Source organism: Chiloscyllium punctatum, chromosome 8 (assembly GCF_047496795.1).
Source record: "Chiloscyllium punctatum isolate Juve2018m chromosome 8, sChiPun1.3, whole genome shotgun sequence".
NCBI classification, from domain to species: Eukaryota; Metazoa; Chordata; class Chondrichthyes; order Orectolobiformes; family Hemiscylliidae; genus Chiloscyllium; species Chiloscyllium punctatum.
This window is the reverse complement of record NC_092746.1, coordinates 107147884-107167698: the sequence shown is the minus strand read 5'-3', so window position 1 is coordinate 107167698 and position 19815 is coordinate 107147884.

The following is a 19815-nucleotide window of genomic DNA, read 5'->3' as shown; positions in this document are numbered from 1 at the left end:
GCAAGGTGTAGAAAACTACCATCTTAGACAAGAGAAGAGATTGGATGCCTCTATTTTCATTACAAAGTGGCCACACTGCTGGGTTTCTTTTGTGGAGGACAGCATGCTGCAGCTATGGTCCCGCTAGCAGTGAGGCTGCCTCAAAGGTGAGTCCTCTGGTCTATCACCAGTTACCTGCCTCCACACAGTTGTCCCAATCTCTGTTGCAAACTGCAGTCGGCCTCTGTTCATTGGCTTTAATTAGCCACTTAAATAGCAACTATCTCTGATTTTTGCTACAAGGAAAATGACCTGGGATAGGTGGATGTGTTGGCAAACCAACATGCTGGCTACTTACATACAAACAGGCAAGGGAATGGCTACTGGCATTTTTGTTCTCTGAAGCGCTCTGCGAGGAGGCGTCCAGTCTCTCGAACGTAGAGGAGACCGCATCGGGAGCAATGGATATGTTAATCCAGAGACCTAGGCAATGTTTTGGGGTCCCAGGTTCAAATCCTGCCATGGCAGATGGTGGATTTTGAATTCAAGTTTTTAAAAATGATGGCCATGAATGCATTACCAATTATTGGGAAAAAAACATCTGGTTCACTAATGTCTTTAGGGACAGAAACTTCTATCCTTACCTGGTCTGGCCTACATGTGACTCCAGATTCCCCAGAAATATGGTTCACTCTTAACTGCCCTCTGGGATGAGCAATAATGCTGGCCTAGCCAGTGATGCCTGTATCCCATGACTGAATAAAAAAATACAGAAACAAGGAAAAAGGGTTTGCCATTCAGTTAGCTCCACCATTCAATAAGATCATGACTGATTCAGTTTCACCTCAACTGTGCATTCCTGCATATCCCCGAGAATCTTTCATCCTCTCAGTAATCAAGAATCTATCTATCTCCGCCTTAAAAATATTTGAGGATTCTGCATCCACTGCCTTTTGAGGAAGGAAGTTCCAAAGATTGACAACCGTCTACAACTTCCTTATTTAGTCATTGTTTCATCCAACTTTGTATAAGACTGTTTGTAACCTCCATGTATACCTCCAATCCATATTCTCTTCTTCATTAATCCTCTGGAAAACAAATGATATTAGCAGCCAGTATCAGTTGTTAACATTTCCTCATCTGATAGATCTTCTGTATATCCTCTCCATGTTCTTCCTAAACTCTGATATCCAGAGTCAAACACTATAATCCAGTTCAGTTCTGTAATATTTTTTCAAATGATCATCACTGGCACCTTCTAGCACTTTCCATTTTTATCAACAAGTGGTACAGTTTGAGATAGTTCACTGCCACCATTCCTTTGTCCACCTTGTCTCTGACTTCACAAATGCAGACAATCTGGATACTTCACACGCCCATTGAACTTGAAAAGAATGGGGCATCACTCTCTTCAGCACTGTTTCTCTGCTGTAGGATGTTTTATCTTTCCAAGTGTCCTTCACAGAGGATATGATTCCTTGTAGATCCTGTTGTTGAGTCATTACCTCATCTGGAGGTTTTTTAATCTTCTAAATTTCTGCTCTGTTGAAAAGAGTATTTTCTTCCTTGTAGTATCATGGACTTCTGAATTGGGAAATATCTTTCTCATTGAGAAAGAAAGATTCTTCTCCAGTAGCTTGGAGACAGCATCTTCTTGATCCTGTGCTGGATCTGAGAACATTGGTCTGTCTCCCATGGAGACATATGCAGCTTGTGTCCCTTAAATTGTTGATCAGGTTGAATGTGGTCAGTCACTTATTGTGGTTATCTAGCTGCTAAAGTAAACCTTTTCTGGCTATCCATCATGTTGCTGAAAGTTTGCAGCTCATTGAGGACTATCTCCACTCTTGAATTCTGAGAAAGGTTCACCGGACCCAAAACATTAACTTTGATTTCTCTTCAATGATGTTGCCAGACCTGCTGAACTTTTCCAGCAACTTCTGTTTTTGTTATCTCCATTATTAACATTGACTGTTCTGTTTTAGAAGGCAGAGGATTGAACATTTCCAACAGTCCTGTGAAGTGTGTGATTTCCTCTCTGTTGACAACATTAAAGAACTCTCTTACGCCAACATGGGGGATCACACTTGTTTCTTCCTTCTATTTGGGTTCTGTGATGAATCTGGGAAGCACAATAAGGTCTTCTATTGGTTGCCCTTGACTGGTTGGTCAATAATGGTTTATTGCTGGACCAGTGCTTGGCCAGTTGTTGGCTTCTGAAGCTCTTGTTCTCTGGGAGGTTTTCCATATCCTTCAATACTTCTGATGAAGTTGAGGTTAAAACAAAATTTCAAAAGTGAGTTCTTTGAGTGTAAGTAATGCATATATTTTCAACTCTGTTATGTGAGTTATTTTATTATGTAACATCTAACATTCTTTTGTTCTGATATTTATTCCACCTGTGTCATGTAGTCTTATCTGTAACCCCTTTTCTCTTCAGTCATAGCTAACAAGTATGATAACATAGTGACACTTTCTCTTGCATCAAGCATGTTATTAACAGCAAGTGTATGGACATAGATAGCTTCTATCTCTTCTGGCTCAACTGGGGAATAGTTTGTTCCCCTAGGAATACCTCGGGTAGTTTCTCAAATGGAGTTATCAAATTCTCATATATCTTATCAAAAGCAAATGGTGATGGGTTTTCTTCTGTCTAGACCTCATACATGCATGAGCACCAATATGTTCACTGTTTTGCAACTGTGCCTTACCTCTGCACAGCTTCTGGAAGTGATCTACAGTTTTGAAAATATACCATTCCTTAGTGATAACTGGATATTGTTTATTCTTGTGAGTTCTTGTTACCCTGCAGATCTGACACTGGGTTTTAGCATCAGCCAGGGGAAGGGACAGAAAGTACAGGCTCTAGTGCTGTTTGCGGCCCAGACTCAAGCACTGTTGCATCCAGTCTAACCCAAACACAATGATAGAGCACCAGGCCCGAATTGTTGGGTTCTAATACATACTGTTGTTCTACATCTTCTTGTCTGAGTAGGCTTGTAATGTGCCTTATGTATAAAGTTAATAAACTCTGATGCTCTCTTGAGGTAGATCTGATGTTCTCCTCTCAGGATCTATCCATGTCTTTCTGGTTTTTACTTCCAGCATGATTTGAATAGTTTTCTGCAAAGATAAGTCTTCTTTGGATTGTAAGAAGTCTGGCAATGTTTCATCAAGAATTCCATTAATGATTCTGCCTCTTAGGAACTCTAATTTGAAAACTCCATGTTCATAGCTTTCCAGTTATCTGTAGCGGTAATTAATGAAATTATGTACAAATTCTCATGGAAGCTGTTAAATTTTTCTGTTTAAAAAATCATATTTGTTCTTGAATTAACATGTTCAAGAGTATCTGCTGCTATCAAGCAGTACCTGCTCAGCTAAAACCTGCTCAGTGATACCCAGTTTGGGTTCTGCCAGGGCTGCTCAACTCTTGACTTCCATACAGCCTTAGTTTAAACATGGACAAAAGAGCTGAATTCCAGCGGTGAGGTAAAAGTGACAGCCCTTGACATCAAGGCTGCATTTGACCAAGTGTAGTATCAAGGAGACCTAGCAATGTTGGAATCAATGGGTATCAGGTGGCAAACTCTCCACTGGTTGGAGTCATACCAGCCAAATAGGAAGATGGTTTTGGTTATTGGAGGTCAGACATTTCAGCTCGAGGGCATAGGATCATAGAATCCCTACAGTGTGGGAACAGGCCATTTGGCCCACAAGACCACACGGACCCTCTGAAGAGTAACCCATCCAGACCCATTCCCCCTACCCTATATTTACTCCTGACTAATACACATCCCTGAACACAACAGGCAATGTAGCACAGTCAATTCGCCTAAACTGCACATCTTTGGACTGTGGGAGGAAACCGGAGCACTGGAGGAAACCCACACAGACACAAAGAGAATGTAAAAACTCTACATAGACAGTCACCCGAGGCTGGAATCGAACCCAGGTCCCTGGCACTGTGAAGCAGCAGTGCTAACCACTGAGCTGCTGTGCCGCCTATCTCTGGGGCACTGGTTCCTCAGGGTAGTGGCCTAAGCCCAATCGTCTTCAGCTGCTTCATTAATGACCTTCCCTCCATCATAAGGTCATGATGTTGAGCACCGCTCAGGACTCCTCAGATATTAATGGAGTCAATGTTCAAATGCAACAAGATCTGCACAAGTGCAGGCTTGGACTGATAAGTGCAAAGTAGCATTTGTGCCACACAAATACCAGGCAATGACGATCTCCAATAGGAGATACTCTAACCAACATCTCTTGACATTCAATGCTGTTACCATCACTGAATCACTCACTATCAACATCCTGGGAGTTATCATTGACCAGAAACTCAACTGGACTCACCAAATAAACAGAGTGGCTATAAGAGCAGGTAGGCTAGGAATACTGTGGTGAGTAACTCATTTAATGACTCCCCAAAGCCTGCCCACTATCTACAAGGCACAAGTCAGGAGTATGATGAAATACTCCCACTTGTTTCAATGGATGCAGCTCCAACAACACCCGAGGTGGTTGACACAATCTAGGACAAAGCAACTCCTTTGATTGGTATCACATTCACAAGCATCCAATCCCATTACCACAGATGCTCAGGAGCAGCAGTATGTACTATCTACAAGATACACTGCAGAAATGCACCAAATACTTTTATAGAGCACAATACAAACCGACAACTGCTACCATCTGGAAGGACAAGGGTGACAGATACATGGGAATACCATCACCTGCAAGTTCCCCTCCATGTCACTTACTATCCTGGTCAAAATCCAGGAATATCCCATCTACAGCTTGCTGACTGCAGCTGTTCAAGAAAGTAGCTCACTACCACCTTCTCAAGGGCAATTAGGAATGGGCAATAAATGTTGGCCAGAGAGTGGTGCTCATATTGCATGAATGAATAAAAAATCTGTATTCTTCTATTAATAACATTGTCAACAATTGGACCCACTGTGTTGTTTTTTTTGGGCAATGTTGTAGGTTATGAAATGTTATCTCCATGGAGTCCAGTGCTGTATTTTGTTTAGTCCTTCTCTACTCCTGAATCTGTTAGAAAGTGTTATATATTATTCCTTTCCTTCTCAGCTTACCATTTAATCTTATGACTTTAAAGGCTTTTTAAATCTATATAATTTCAATATTACTTTAAATCTATAATTCTTTAAAGTTGCATTCTTGAATGACCAATGCTTGTTCCAATTAAATGACTTTACACTATAAAACACTGTACAGAAGCAAGGTCATTGTATTTTCTTCATTTGCAAGCTTTTTAACTCAGCATTGTTGTAAAACTATTGGCTTCTTTAATAAAGCTTCAAATTATGTTGCTAGTTCTTCCATTGTAATTTATTAGTTTCAAACTTCTTAAATTTTGTCCTTGATAATACTGAATTTCTGCCTGACTTATTGTGTTCTCCCACCTTTTTAACAAACAAAATATGGGTTCCAAATTCTGTGACCAAGGTGGACTTTTCCCATTTCTTTCTTGGTAGAATGGATGTTTGCCCACTTTTCACAGTGTAATAACACCAAGCACTTTCTTCAATACTATCTTTAAATAAAGTTCTCCAGCTGCAGTCTCTATAAGTCTTGCTACCTAAATTGCTGTTCAGTTCCAATCCTCTTAAATCTTTAACTTAGCTGATTCTTCTTCTTCTGCTAGGGTTTTTGACTACACTTGTCCAGGCATAAGTACCAGGGCGTAGGTAACTAGTTAAAGTACACCTGCTCCCTCTGAAAGCTAGACCATGATTCCTTTTCTACAGACTGTGTGACTCCAGCAGAAATGGTGAAGCAAATGTACTATAAACAATGTTTAAGCAGTGACTTATAGAGATTTACCATCTTTTTTTTATTTTATAGTCTATGGTACCAATTATAAAACCAAGGATTTGATATGCTGCTTTGAAGAGATTTAGTAATGTTAGCAGAAAATTCAATAATGTGTCCATATCAATTCTCATTTCTCTCAGTACCTTATAAGATTGTGCCCTTTATAATGCCTCTCTGAACACCCTTCAAAAATGGATCACCTCACGCATTAATATTTGTCAAGTATCTGCCTATGTATCCACTTTCCGCATGAAAAAAATATTTACTTAAATCCTTATTGCTTTTATTAGTGACCATCACATGTTGGTTTTGATTCCTATTATTGGGGGCATCATCTTTGTTTCTACTATATCATACCTTTCCATCATTTTGAAGACATGGAAGCTTGAAAGCTGTAATTTTCAAACTGTCTCTTTTCTTGACACAAGAGCCCCAGCCTTTTTAGTCTTTTCAGTTCTGATCTGTTCTGTGATTAATGTGATGATGATTTTGTAAATTTGAGTGCACATGTATATAATTGTTTGAAATTCAGGAAAACAGTTGTAGTCTCAAATATAATTTGGAAGTGTTGATCCAAAAATGAAAAAAAAAGACAATTTTCATCTACCCCTCCAGCCAGACAACATGGTGGGACAAAAGGTGTCTGACATTCAATCCATTTAGACCAATTTAGGGTGGCACAGTGGCTTAGAGATTAGCACTGTTGCCTCACAGTGCCAGGGATCTGGGTTTAATGCCACCTTGGGTGACTATCTGTGTGGAGTTTGCACATTCTCCCTGTGCCCACCTGGGTTTCCTTCTCTAGCTATCTCTCATAGTCCAAAGATGTGCAGGTTAGGTGGGTTAGCCATGCTAAAGTGCCAATAGTGTTCAGAGATGTGCAGGCTAGCCATGGGAAATGCAGGGTTACAGGGATGAAGTGGATCTGGGAGGGATGCTCTTTGAAGGGTCAATGTGCACTTGATGGGCTAAATGACCTGCTTCCACACTGTAGAAATTCTATGCTTCTACAACAAGTGGGTGCTCCACTCTGCTTGGTTACTACCCAAAAGGAGAAAAAGAAAGTTTGTCCAATTTATGCAGCATGCCAACAAATGTATCAAGAAAGTTATTAATTAATCATAATAATTAATAGTTCTTCATACTTAGCAAAAAAAAATTGAATGTTCCAAAACATTTGTTAACTTAGCTTGAAAAAGTCTCTTGAATACATAAAATAAAAAAGTCCTGTTTAATTAGGTAATTTCCATAATTTATGATCTCAGCAGGGAACCTCTCCCAATTCTGGAATTGCTTTCATGCACAGGATCGAGTTTCTAATGTGTACATGTAATAAGTGAGACACCCCCAGCGGAAAATGACTCACAAAATTCTGTCCAACCACAATGTGAGAATTTCTCTGGGTGCTGCACCTAATGATGTATGAAGCACAATGTCCTCTGTTCCATGTTTCTATTACATTTGCAAATGTGCTCCCTCAGATTTCACTAGCTGCATCGTGAGTGCTGCTCATTACAAATGGTATCCAGTGTAAATATGGCTGATGATGTGCCAAAATTTTAAACGTAATGCTTAGGAAAGTAATGAAATGTTGGCATTCATTCAAGTGGTTTAGAATACAAGTGTAAGGATGTACTGGTGAGGCTGTATAAGTGTCGAGAGTGTGGTGCTGGAAAAACACAGCAGGTCAGGCAGCGTCCGAGGAGTAGCAGAAGCAACGTTTCGGGCAAAAGCCCTTCATAAGCCCTTATGCCCAAAATATCAGTTTTCCTGCTCCTCGAATGCTGCCTGACCTGCTGTGCTTTTCCAGCACCACACTCTCGACTCTGATCTCCAGCATCTGCCATCCTCACTTTCTCTGCCTAAGGCTGTGTAAAACTCTGGTCAGATCGCATTTGGAATATTGTGAGCAGTTTTGGGCGTCATATCTAAGGAAGGGTGTGCCAGACTTGGAAGGGGTCCACAAGAGGTTGACAAGACTACCACGAGACGAAGGGCTTGTCATTTGAGGAGCTGCTGAGGACTCTGGATCTGTATCCAATGGGGTTTAGAAGGATGAGGCAGGAATCTCATTGAAACTTACACAATACTGACAGGCCTGTTCAGAGTGGACATGGAGAAGATTTTTCTGTTATTGGGAGAGACTAGGATCCAAAGGCACATTCTCAGAGAGAATGGACTCTTTAGAACTGAGATGTAGAGGAATTTCTTCAGCCAGAGTGAGGTGAGTCTGCAGAAGGCTGTAGAGGTCAAGGCATTGAGATAGATCGGGTCTTTCATTAATAAAGTGATCAAAGGTTATGGGGAAAGGGCAGGCAAATGGGATTGAGAAACATATCAGTCGTGATCGAATGGTGGATCAAACTCGATGGACGAATGGCCTAATTCTGCTTCTATTTCTTATAGTTTTGATCATGGAATTTTTGGAAGATCCAAAATTTTCCCTCAGACAGTTTAACATTGTTGGTGCTACTGTGACTGAGATACAAACAGTCTGCAATGTTGCACATCTTGTAAGCAAAATATGCTTTTTCATGTCTGGCAAGAACCTATTGAACACAATACAAAAGATGAACCTGTAGGTGACTAGTTACAAACAGATTCCAGTTCGAGTTGCTACTGATGTGAGGGTTGTATCAGGCTATAATTTAGATGATTGAACCTCCTCAATTATAGTCCATTAGGGTGACAGAAAAAGGGTACAATCAGTTGTGTATTATTTGAATTATATGTTGCAACAGTGAGTGAAATCCACTTTCACGTTAACATATTCACATCTGATGTACTAATTTTAACCCTCTCAGAAACTGTTCCACAAAAGTAAAAGATTTTCCTCTGCTTAGTACATCAGGTAGGACTACTGCTTAAATGTAGTATGCAGAAAGAAGAGATATAAACTAGTAACAGGAATCTCTAACTCTGCTTTTTCACTCACAATTTCAGGATTCTCCTCCAGGCTTTACAAAGAAGCTCCATGTGGATTATGTGGATTATGTGGAAGAATGTAAATGTTTGTCAATAACTAAATTTACAAGGCTTCCACCAGACAATAAACCACACATAGCAATGCCTGAGGTTGGTGAATCTGAGATGGATTTCTTGAACTAACCCTGTCACCAGAAAAACGTTGTCTTTTTCAGTCACAGTAATAAAAACGGGAGGCTTTCTGGTTGCTATTTTCAGACAACAGCCAGACTGCCCTAAGCTAGTGGTCACTGTCATTGCTTCGTGCCTTTTCAAGGATGTCCTTGTGCTAAATAAAAAAGGCAAAGCTAACATAATGATCCAGTGTCAAAAATACAAGCAAGTTGAGGTCCCATTAGACAGGGCAAATGGTTCTCACCTTCTGAAAATCTGATCAAATTAGCAACTACCATTCCTAATCTTCCTATGTTATTTGCTATCATTTAATGGTTTAATCTCTAATACAAAGGATGGCAGTTCAATGCAACAAATGGTCAGTAATAGATTGATGTACCATAGAACGATTAACACTATTGGATCAGTCTATCATGCCTGTTCCAGCTCTGTGTAAAAACAGTCCAAAAAACCCCCAATATATTGTGTTCTAATAACTTTGCATTTTAACACTGCTTTCAATATTAAATAGGCATTCTGTTATCTCTCCCAACCCCTAAACTCATGTTCCCGGATGACATTTTTTACTTGATAAACTCTTACTGCTCGTTCCACCAGCCAGAGGGAATACTCTTCTCTGAATCACCCTGCTAAAAACAATTTAAAATATCCATTCAATCTCCACTCAGAATTTCTCAATTGAAATTAGTATCCAGTATCTCTTCACAACTTTAATTTTTTCTCCCTAAATAAGGTAAAATCAGAAGATCATGACGGTCTAAGCTATGTGCCCCTGCAACTTACATCCAATCCCTACAGGGTGGAAACAGGACATTTGGCCTAACAAGTCCATACTGACCCTCCAAAGAGTGTCCCACCCAGACCAATTCCCCTATTACTGTGCATTCCCCTGACTAGTGCACCTAGCCCACACATCCCTGAACACTATGGGCAATTTAGCATGGCCAATTCACCTAACCTGCACATCTTTGGACTGTGGGAGGAAATGCACGCAGACATGGGGAGAATGTGCAAACTCCACACAGGCAGTCGCCCGAGGCTGAAATCGAACCCAGGTCCCAGGTGCTGCGAGGCAGCAGTGCTAACCAGAGTTACCTTACCAGCCTTGTGATGAGACTGTAGCTTTAAGAAGTTAATTTTGTCTGTTTTTTTTAATGAAGGGAGGTTGAGATAGAGATGATGAGTAGTCTTCTCCAAGCCAATAAAGTAAATAGCTTGTGAGGCCTTGGGTTTTTTAAAAGCTGGAACAATAGAAGCAGCATGAATGGGTGCAGTGAAGCTCCCACAGAAGATTTTAGTTTAAGTTTCAGTAGTGGCTGGGGTCTTGAAGCTGGATCAGGAAGCTGTTATTCCTCTCTCTGTTACAGCTATAGGCTAGGGTTCTCTTCTTCCTGCTAGAATTGCATGTGAGACAATTTATTTTATTGCATTTGCCTTTGCTAAGGGTATGCTTATGGGATGCTACTATATTGGAATGGTTGCTGTTTAGAAGCTAAGTAATCTATAATTCTGTTAAGTTTTCCAATAGGGTTAAGTTTTTCAATTCTTCTCCCTTTTGTTTGTATGAATAGAATGTATAAATAAAGTGTCTTTTGCTTCAAGCTTAGTGAGTTGAACAATTGAGTTGCATCTGAAATACAATGCCTTACACTTCCTTTAAAAATCAGAAAAAATTGGCATCTAGCCAACTCCTTAATATATTTTGAAGGATTTGGTCTGGTCCATAACAGCTTTTAATATCCCTCCTACCTCGAATGTTCTAAATTATGCACAGTATTCCTATCAGGTCATATTCAAGTTTAACATGACCTCTTTGATTTTTTATCTAATGGCTCGGAACACTATTAGTCTCTATCTACCTTAAGCCAAATAACTGGATAATTGAGGAGTCATTAAACATGAAATGTTAACTTTGTTTCTCTCTCTACAGACACTGCCAGACTTGTTGATTTCTTTCCAGCGTTTTCTGTGTTTGAATGGATCCCGGACTTCATAAAGAGAGACATTGAGTTCAAAAGCAAAGATGTTTTGATGGAACTTTACAAAACACTGCTTTGGCTTAAGGCAAGAGTACTCTATCTAATTCTGGGCACCTGGGCAACATGGTGGCTCAGTGGCTAGCTCTGCTGCCTCACAGTGCCAGGGACCTGGGTTTGGTTCTGCCCTCAGGTAAATGTCTATGTGGTGTTTGCACATCCTCCCTCTCTCTGCGTGGGTCTCCAACTACAGCCCAAAGATGTGCAGGTTAGGTGGATTGGCCACGCTAAGTTGCACATAGTGTCCAGGGGATGTGCAGGCTAGGTGAGTTAGCCATTGGAAATGCAGGGCTACCAGTTAAGGGGGGGTGGGTTTGGGTGGGATTTTCTTCAGGAGGTCTGTGTGGATTAAATGGGCTAAATGGCATGCTTCTATACTGTAGGGATTCTATGATCATTTTAGGAAAAATGCAAAGACTTTAGAACGAGTGCAGAAGTGGACCATTATTGAGTGCAGAAGTTGAGCCTGTTCTTGCCATTCAATAAGTTCATGGCTGATCTGTTCTCATTTTGAATTCCACATTCCAATTTATCTTTTTATTCCCTTGTTTAATAAGAATCTATCCATCTCAGTTTTAAAGGTGTTTAATGAACCCCGTCTACCATTTTCTGATGCGGTGTTCCAAAGTCACACAAAGTTGTAAAAAAGTTCTCCTCATATGTTTGAACAGTGTGTCCCCTGGTTTTAGAACAATGTCCTTTATTTCTGGGCTAACTCTCAAGAGGAAACATCTTTTCCACATCCACTTTGTCAAGATCATTCATCATCTCTCACATTTCTAAACTCCAATGGAAAGAAACCTCACCTGTCCAAACTATCCTCATAAAGCAATCTATTCATTCTAAGCATAAACCTGGTTAAACAAAGAAATGTGGATGCTGTAGCTCAGAAACACAAAAAGAACGTCTTGGAGAAACTCAGCAGGTCTGGTAGCATCTTTGCAGAGAAAAATAATTAATATTATGACCAGTGACCCTGCGTCAGAACCGACTCTAAATTTGAAATGTTAACTCTGTTTTTCTCTCCACAGATGCTGGCAGACCTACTGAGCTTCTCTAGCATTTTGTGTTTATATTATCAATCTAGTAACCACCTCTGAACCATACCCAATGCATTTCCATCTCTCCTGAAGTAAGGTATCAGTTGAGTGAATCTTCTGTAAACTGTTTCTCACATGTTTACACTAATTGCACTCTGTCAGCTTGAAAATGTTCTTTTCATCCCTACTCTCTGTTTCCTGCCATTTATCCAATCTTCTGTCAATGTTAATGTATTACCCTGAACTCTGTGAGATGGAATATTAACCTCGCATTTGGCGCCTTATCACATTTAGAGTCATTGAATCATGGAGATTTACAGCATGGAAACAGATTCTTTGGTCCAACTAGTCCATGCTTACCAGATATCCTAAACTAAGCTAGTCCCATTTGCCAGTGCTTGGCCCTTATCGCTCTAAACCCTTCTTATTCATATACCCATCCAGATGTCTTTTATGTTGTAACTGTACCAGCCTCCACCATTTCCTCTGCAGCTCATTCCATACACACACCACCCTCTGCATGAAAAAGCTGCCCCTTAGTCCCTTTTAAATCTTTTCCCTCTCACCCCAAACCTATGCCCGCTAGTTCTGGACTCACCCACTCCAGGGAAAAGACCTTGTGTATTTGCCCTATCCATGCTCCTCATGATTTTATAAACCTGCATCAGATCACACCTCAGCCTCCAATGCTCCAGAGAAAGTAATCCCAGTTTATTCAGCCTCTCACTCTAGCTCAAACCCTCCAACCCTGGTAACACCCTTGTACATCTTTTGTAAACCCCCTCAAGTTTCACAACATCCTTCTGATAGGAGGGAGACCAGAAATGCATGCAATATTCCAAAAGTGGACTAACCAATGTCCTGTACAGCCACAATATGACCTCCCAACTCCTATACATCTATCATTCCCCTCTGTCAACCCTCCTGCATACATCCTGAAAAAAATTCTAATTTATCAACAACTGTTTCCTTTTCATAAAACTATTTTGACTTCTTTCAGATTGTATTGTGATTTTCTAAGTGCATTGTTAAGATTACATTAGTAGGAAATCCACAGTTTCCTGATGATCAATGTCAGACTAACTGACCTGTGATTCCCTGTCTTCCCTCTCCATCCTTTCTGGAATATTAGTGCTGCCATTGCTAATTTCCAATCTGTTGGGACCATTCCAGAATCTATGAAATAGTCATTATGTCTGCAACTAATTCATTGAGAATCCTGAGATAAAGCCATCAGATCCTGGGTAGTTGTGAGACCTTTGTCCTTTAAGTTTCTCCAGCATGTTTTTCAACGACATTAATTACTTGAAAGTCCTCATTCACTTCAATTCAAAGGGTTGGGTTCCTTCTTTTCCTTCCACGTAACTTGTGTCTTCCAATATGAAGAAAAATACAAGATATTTGTTCAATTTCCTGATTGAGATAATTACTCCTGTCTCTGCTGTTTATATTAAATTTTAGCTATTCTCTTCCTTTTTGTACTCTTCTAAAAATTCTTATAATCAGCTTTTATATTCCTGGCTGGTTTACTCTCATGTACTTCTTTTCCCCTCATTTTATCAATTTTTGGTGGTCCTTTTCCATTTTCTAAAATGCTGCCGATCCTTAAACTTGTTGCTACATTAGAGGCCTCTTATTTTAATATCATCCTATCCTTCATCCTTTCCTGGATCTTTCTTGGTCTTATTTTTGATTCAGAATGGAATATATTTTTATTGAATTGTTTTTTATATGTTTCCATTGTTTATTCATTGCCACATTTTTTACTGTTTACTCAATCAATCTCACCTCTCCCTTAGAATTGTAATTGGATTTGTTTAAGTTTAACATGTTTGTATGTTCTTGGAGTGAAGTGCCTTCAAATTTAATACAGAATTCAATTCTATTATGATCGCAGACCTTTGACTATGAGATTACTAATTAACCCTGCCTCATCATACAACACTACTTCGAAAATAGCTTTATCCTTAAATGGTTCCAGAAAGTATTGCTCCTAGACACTGTGTTCTACAAATACATATTTTACACCACCCCTGCCAATTTGATTGATCCACATGAAGATTAAAGTACCCACACAATTATTGCGTTTATTATGGCCTCTAATAATTTCTTGTTTAATGCATTGTACAACTGTTCTTTAAAAACTAAACCTTAGAGTGTGGACCTCACTGGTTAGGTCAGTAGTTATTCCCATTCCTAATTACCCAGAGGCAGTTCAGAGTCAGCTGCATTGCTGTGTGTCTAGAGTCACACATAGACCAGGAAAGGATGCCAAATATCCTTCCCTCAAGGACAGCAGCAAACCAGATTGGATTTTACAACAAATGGTGGTTACATGGTCACCAGTAGGGTAGTTTTTAATTCAAGACTACCAGAGATTATGAGTATACAAGCACCTTCCTAAATGGTACTATTAGGAGGGTCTATAAACGACGCAAGTGAGTACTTTCTCACTTTTGACAACTACCTGATGAAGGAGCAGTGCTCCGAAAGCTTGTGCTTCCAATTAAACCTGTTGGACTATAAGCTGGTGTTACGTGATTTTTAACTTTGTCCACCCCAGTCCAACACCGGCATTTCCAAATCATGGCCATTTTTAATCTTCACCACATTGATCTCACTTCATGATTTAATTCAAGATGGCAGCAGAGTAGGAGAGCAGTGTGCAGGCCCCTGCTCAGAGCTCATCAGCACCTTTTCTTCTTCTTTCACTGCTTTTCTTCTTACTTTAATCTACTTAGCTTCAGTGGAGAGCAGGTTTGTGCAGCAGGTTAGCAATTGGGCCTGCATGGTGGCAAAAGAGGTCCCCGGCATCTGCAGTGGTGGTGACAGCAGACAGTCCCAGGCAGTGTGAACATGCAGGCCCAGGCAGTGAGAGCCAGCAGCCCCCAGGCAGTGAGAGCCAGCAGCCCCCAGGCAGTGAGAACCAGCAGCCCCCAGGCAGTGAGAACCAGCAGCCCCCAGGCAGTGAGAGCCAGCAGCCCCCAGGCAGTGAGAACCAGCAGCCCCCAGGCAGTGAAAGCAGGCAGCCCCAGGCAGTGACAGCAGGCAGCCCCAGGCAGTGTGAACAGGCAGCCCCAGGCAGTGTGAACAGGCAGCCCCCAGACAGTGTGAATAGGCAGGTCCAGGCAGTGTGAACAGGCAGGTCCAGACAGTGTGAACTGACAGCCCCAGGCAGTGTGAACAGACAGGTCCAGACAGTGTGAACAGACAGCCCCCAGACAGTGTGAACAGGCAGGTCCAGACAGTGTGAACAGACAGCCCCCAGACAGTGTGAATAGGCAGGTCCAGGCAGTGTGAACAGGTAGGTCCAGACAGTGTGAACTGATAGCCCCAGGCAGTGTGAACAGGCAGGTCCAGACAGTGTGAACTGACAGCCCCAGGCAGTGTGAACAGGCAGCCCGAGGCAGTGTGAACAGGCAGGTCCAGGCAGTGTGAACAGGTAGGTCCAGGCAGTGTGAACAGACAGCCCCAGGCAGTGTGAACAGGCAGGTCCAGGCAGTGTGAACAGGCAGGTCCAGGCAGTGTGAACAGACAGCCCCCAGGCAGTGTGAACAGGCAGGTCCAGACAGTGTGAACAGGCAGGTCCAGGCAGTATGAACAGGCAGGTCCAGGCAGTGTGAACAGGCAGGTCCAGGCAGTGTGAACAGACAGCCCCCAGGCAGTGTGAACAGGCAGGTCCAGACAGTGTGAACAGGCAGGTCCAGGCAGTATGAACAGGCAGGTCCAGGCAGTGTGAACAGACAGGTCCAGGCAGTGTGAACAGACAGGTCCAGGCAGTGTGAACAGACAGCCCCCAGGCAGTGTGAACAGGCAGGTCCAGACAGTGTGAACAGGCAGGTCCAGACAGTGTGAACAGGCAGGTCCAGGCAGTGTGAACAGACAGGTCCAGGCAGTGTGAACAGGCAGGTCCAGACAGTGTGAACAGGCAGGTCCAGGCAGTATGAACAGGCAGGTCCAGGCAGTGTGAACAGACAGGTCCAGGCAGTGTGAACAGACAGCCCCCAGGCAGTGTGAACAGGCAGGTCCAGACAGTGTGAACAGGCAGGTCCAGACAGTGTGAACAGGCAGGTCCAGGCAGTGTGAACAGACAGCCCCCAGGCAGTGTGAACAGGCAGGTCCAGGCAGTGTGAACAGACAGCCCCCAGGCAGTGTGAACAGGCAGGTCCAGACAGTGTGAACAGGCAGGTCCAGACAGTGTGAACAGGCAGGTCCAGACAGTGTGAACAGGCAGGTCCAGGCAGTGTGAACAGACAGACCTATGGGCAGTGTGAACAGGCAGCCCCCAGGCAGTGAGAAAAGACAGCCCCCAGGCAGTGTGAACAGACAGCCCCCAGGCAGTGAGAGCAGGTAGGCCCAGGCAGTGTGAACAGGCAGACCCAGGCAGTGTGAACAGGCAGACCCTGGCAGTGTGAACAGGCAGGTCCAGGCAGTGTGAACAGACAGACCTATAGGCAGTGTGAACAGGCAGCCCCCAGGCAGTGTGAACAGACAGACCTATAGGCAGTGTGAACAGGCAGCCCCCAGGCAGTGTGAACAGGGCAGACCTAGGCAGTGTGAACAGGCAGACCCAGGCAGTGTGAACAGGGCAGACCCAGGCAGTGTGAACAGGCAGGCCCAGGCAGTGAGAGCAGCCTGGCCCAGGCAGTGTGAACAGGGCAGACCCAGGCAGTGTGAACAGGCAGTCCCAGGCAGTGTGAACAGGGCAGACCCAGGCAGTGTGAACAGGCCAGACCCAGGCAGTGTGAACAGGCAGACCCAGGCAGTGAGAGCAGCCTGGCCCAGGCAGTGTGAACAGACAGCCCCCAGGTAGTGAGAACAGGCAGCCCCAGGCAGTGAGAGCAGGCAGCACCAGGCAGTGAGAGCAGGCAGGCCCAGGCAGTGACAGCAGCCTGGCTCAGGCAGTGTGAACAGGCAGCCCCAGGCAGTGTGAACAGATAGCCCCAGGCAGTGTGAACAGGCAGTCCCAGGCAGTGTGAACAGGCAGACCCAGGCAGTGTGAACAGGCAGTCCCAGGCAGTGTGAACAGGCAGTCCCAGGCAGTGTGAACAGGCAGACCCAGGCAGTGAGCGCAGGCAGACCCAGGCAGTGTGAACAGACAGCCCCCAGGTCTCCCAGTAGCTGAGGTGATATCAAGCGCAGGGATGACCGAGCCAGCATGGGGAGAGGGAACCTATTGCAGTCGATGAGCCCAAAGCGGAGGAGACTGAGCCCTTATGGTGATCATGAGGCCAGCATGGCTAAACACTTACAACGGACTATAATGTTGAACTTTTACCTTTATTTCTTTTTTTCCCGACTTTGTACCAAAGATTTTGTACCTCGGTACCTTTGTACCAAGATGGCACCAGGAATAGCGATTTTGTACAATTTTCTCTGCACTCTTGTAAAACTGTACTTGAGTACACATGATCACAAAACCTAATTCTAATTCTGATCTGCTGAGTCTTGATCCTTCCTCACTAATGTCCTTATGTCATCCTTTACTATCAGGGCCATTCCTCCCCCTTTGCCATTCTATCTAATGTTTTGACACATAATATACCCTTAAAATCAGATTTTCTATCTCTTTAATGACAATTAGCAACTATAACTTGTGCGTCTATTTTTAGCACAAGTTTACCTTTTTTATTTGTGTATTCTTTGTGCAGTTGGATAAAAACCTTTTAGTTACAATTTTACACAACCTGAACTTTTCTGATGCCCAACTGCTGTAAATTGTCTCTCCCTTTCTGTCTCACTCTGCTTGATTTGATTTGATTTATTTATTATTGTCAAGATACAGTGAAACGTTTTTACCTGCATGGCTACACTCTTCTGTTGCATTGGATTTTCTGTTTGGATTTCTCACTCTTCCTTCAACCTCACCTTCAGCTAGGTTAAAGGGCTATCCTCACGTCTCAAATTAAATTCACCAGGACTCAGTCCCAGGCTGGTACATGTGGAGAACATAGAGTCATACAGCACAGAAGGAGACCCTCCAGTCCAACCAGTCCATGCTGACCATACTCCCAAACTAAACTAGGTGGCATGGTGGCTCAGTGGTTAGCACTGCTGCCTCATAGCACCAGGGATCCAGGTTTGATGCCTGCCTCCAGCGACTGTCTGTGTGGTGTTTGCACATTCTCCCTGTGTCTGTGTGGGTTTCCTCCCACAATCCAAAGATGTGCTGGCTAGGTGAATTGGCCATGACAAATTGCCTATAGTGTTAGGTGCGTTAGTCGGGGTAAATATAGGGTAGGGGACTGTGTCTGAGTGAGGTACTCTTTGGAGGGTCGGTGTGGACTTGTTGGGCTGAAGGGCCTGTTTCCATTCTGTAAGGAATCTAATGTATCTATTTAACTAGTCCCACCGGCTTGCGCTCGGACCATATTACTCCCAACATTTCTTATTCGTGTATTTAACCAAATGTCTTTTAAATGTTGTAACTGTTCCATCATCAACCACTTCCTCTGGAAGTTCATTCCACACAGCAGCCACTCTCTGTGTAAAAAAGTTACCCCTCATTTCTTCTTTAAATCTTTTTCCTCTCACCTTAAAAATAAGCCTCCTCATCTTGAAATCACCTACCCCATGGAAAAGACACCTCCTATTCACCTTATCTATACCCCTCATGATTTTAAAGTCAGCCCTCAACTTCCTACATTCCAGTGAAAAAGGTCCCAGCCTATCCAGTCTCTCCTTAAAATTCAAGCCCACTTTTCCTGGCAAGATCCTGGTAAATCTTTTCTGAACTCTCTCTAGCTTAATAATATCCTTCCTATATCAGGGTGACCAGAACTGGATATAGTAGTCTAAAAGAGGCCTCACCAGTGTCCTGTACAACCTCACCATGATGTCCCAACTCCTATTGTCAATGGTCTGAGCAATGGAGGCAAGAGTGTTAAACAGCTTCTTAACCACCCTGTCTAAAGGTGATGCAAGCTTTAAAGAATTATGTACTTGAACCCCTAGGTCTCTATGTTCTACAATACTACCCAAGGCCCTGCTTTTAATTGTATAAGGTAAAAATTCCTGATGAAGGGCTCTTGCCCGAAATGTCGATTTCGCTGATCGTTGGATGCTGCCTGAACTGCTGTGCTCTTCCAGCACCACTAATCCAGAATTTTAATTGTATAAGTCCTGCCTTTATTTGCTTAACCAAAATGCAGTACCTCGCATTTAAACAAATTAAACTCCATCTGTCACTCCTTTACCCATTGACCTAATTGATCAAGATCTCTTTGTAACCTCAGATAACCTTCTTCACTGTCCACTATACCACCAATTTTGGTGTCATCCACAAATCTTGCCTTCTATATCCTCATCTACATCATTTATACATCTGAACAGGCAGCTCTCTCTTTCCAGAATACTGATGTTAGTGCCCTATAATGAAAAACCCTTCTTCCACGTCACTCTTTGAGTCACACATTTACTTCTCTAATCTGCTTGACCTTATTTCATTTGGTACATGGCTGAAAGAACAATCCAGAGATGATTACCTTTCATTTTCTGCAATTTAATTTGGGGCCTAACTCTTCAAAATCTCTCAAGTAGAAGCAAGTGACACAAGGGATCTGAAAAACCCAAAGATAACGATGAAGAATAGCAGCATTGAGCTGAAAGAGAAGTAGACAGAGGAAGACTTCAGGGGAAGAAAAGTTTTCGAGACCAGATAGATTTCAGAGAAGAAAGGAAGAACAACCCAGAGCAAAAAGAACTTTGACAGGAGACACTGATACCCACTGAGTAGCCTCCACCACTTCCCCAGAGCACCAAGGTTCATTGCAACAAGGACAGGGATGGAAGCTCTGGAGACACAAGTTTAGTGTCAGAAAAGT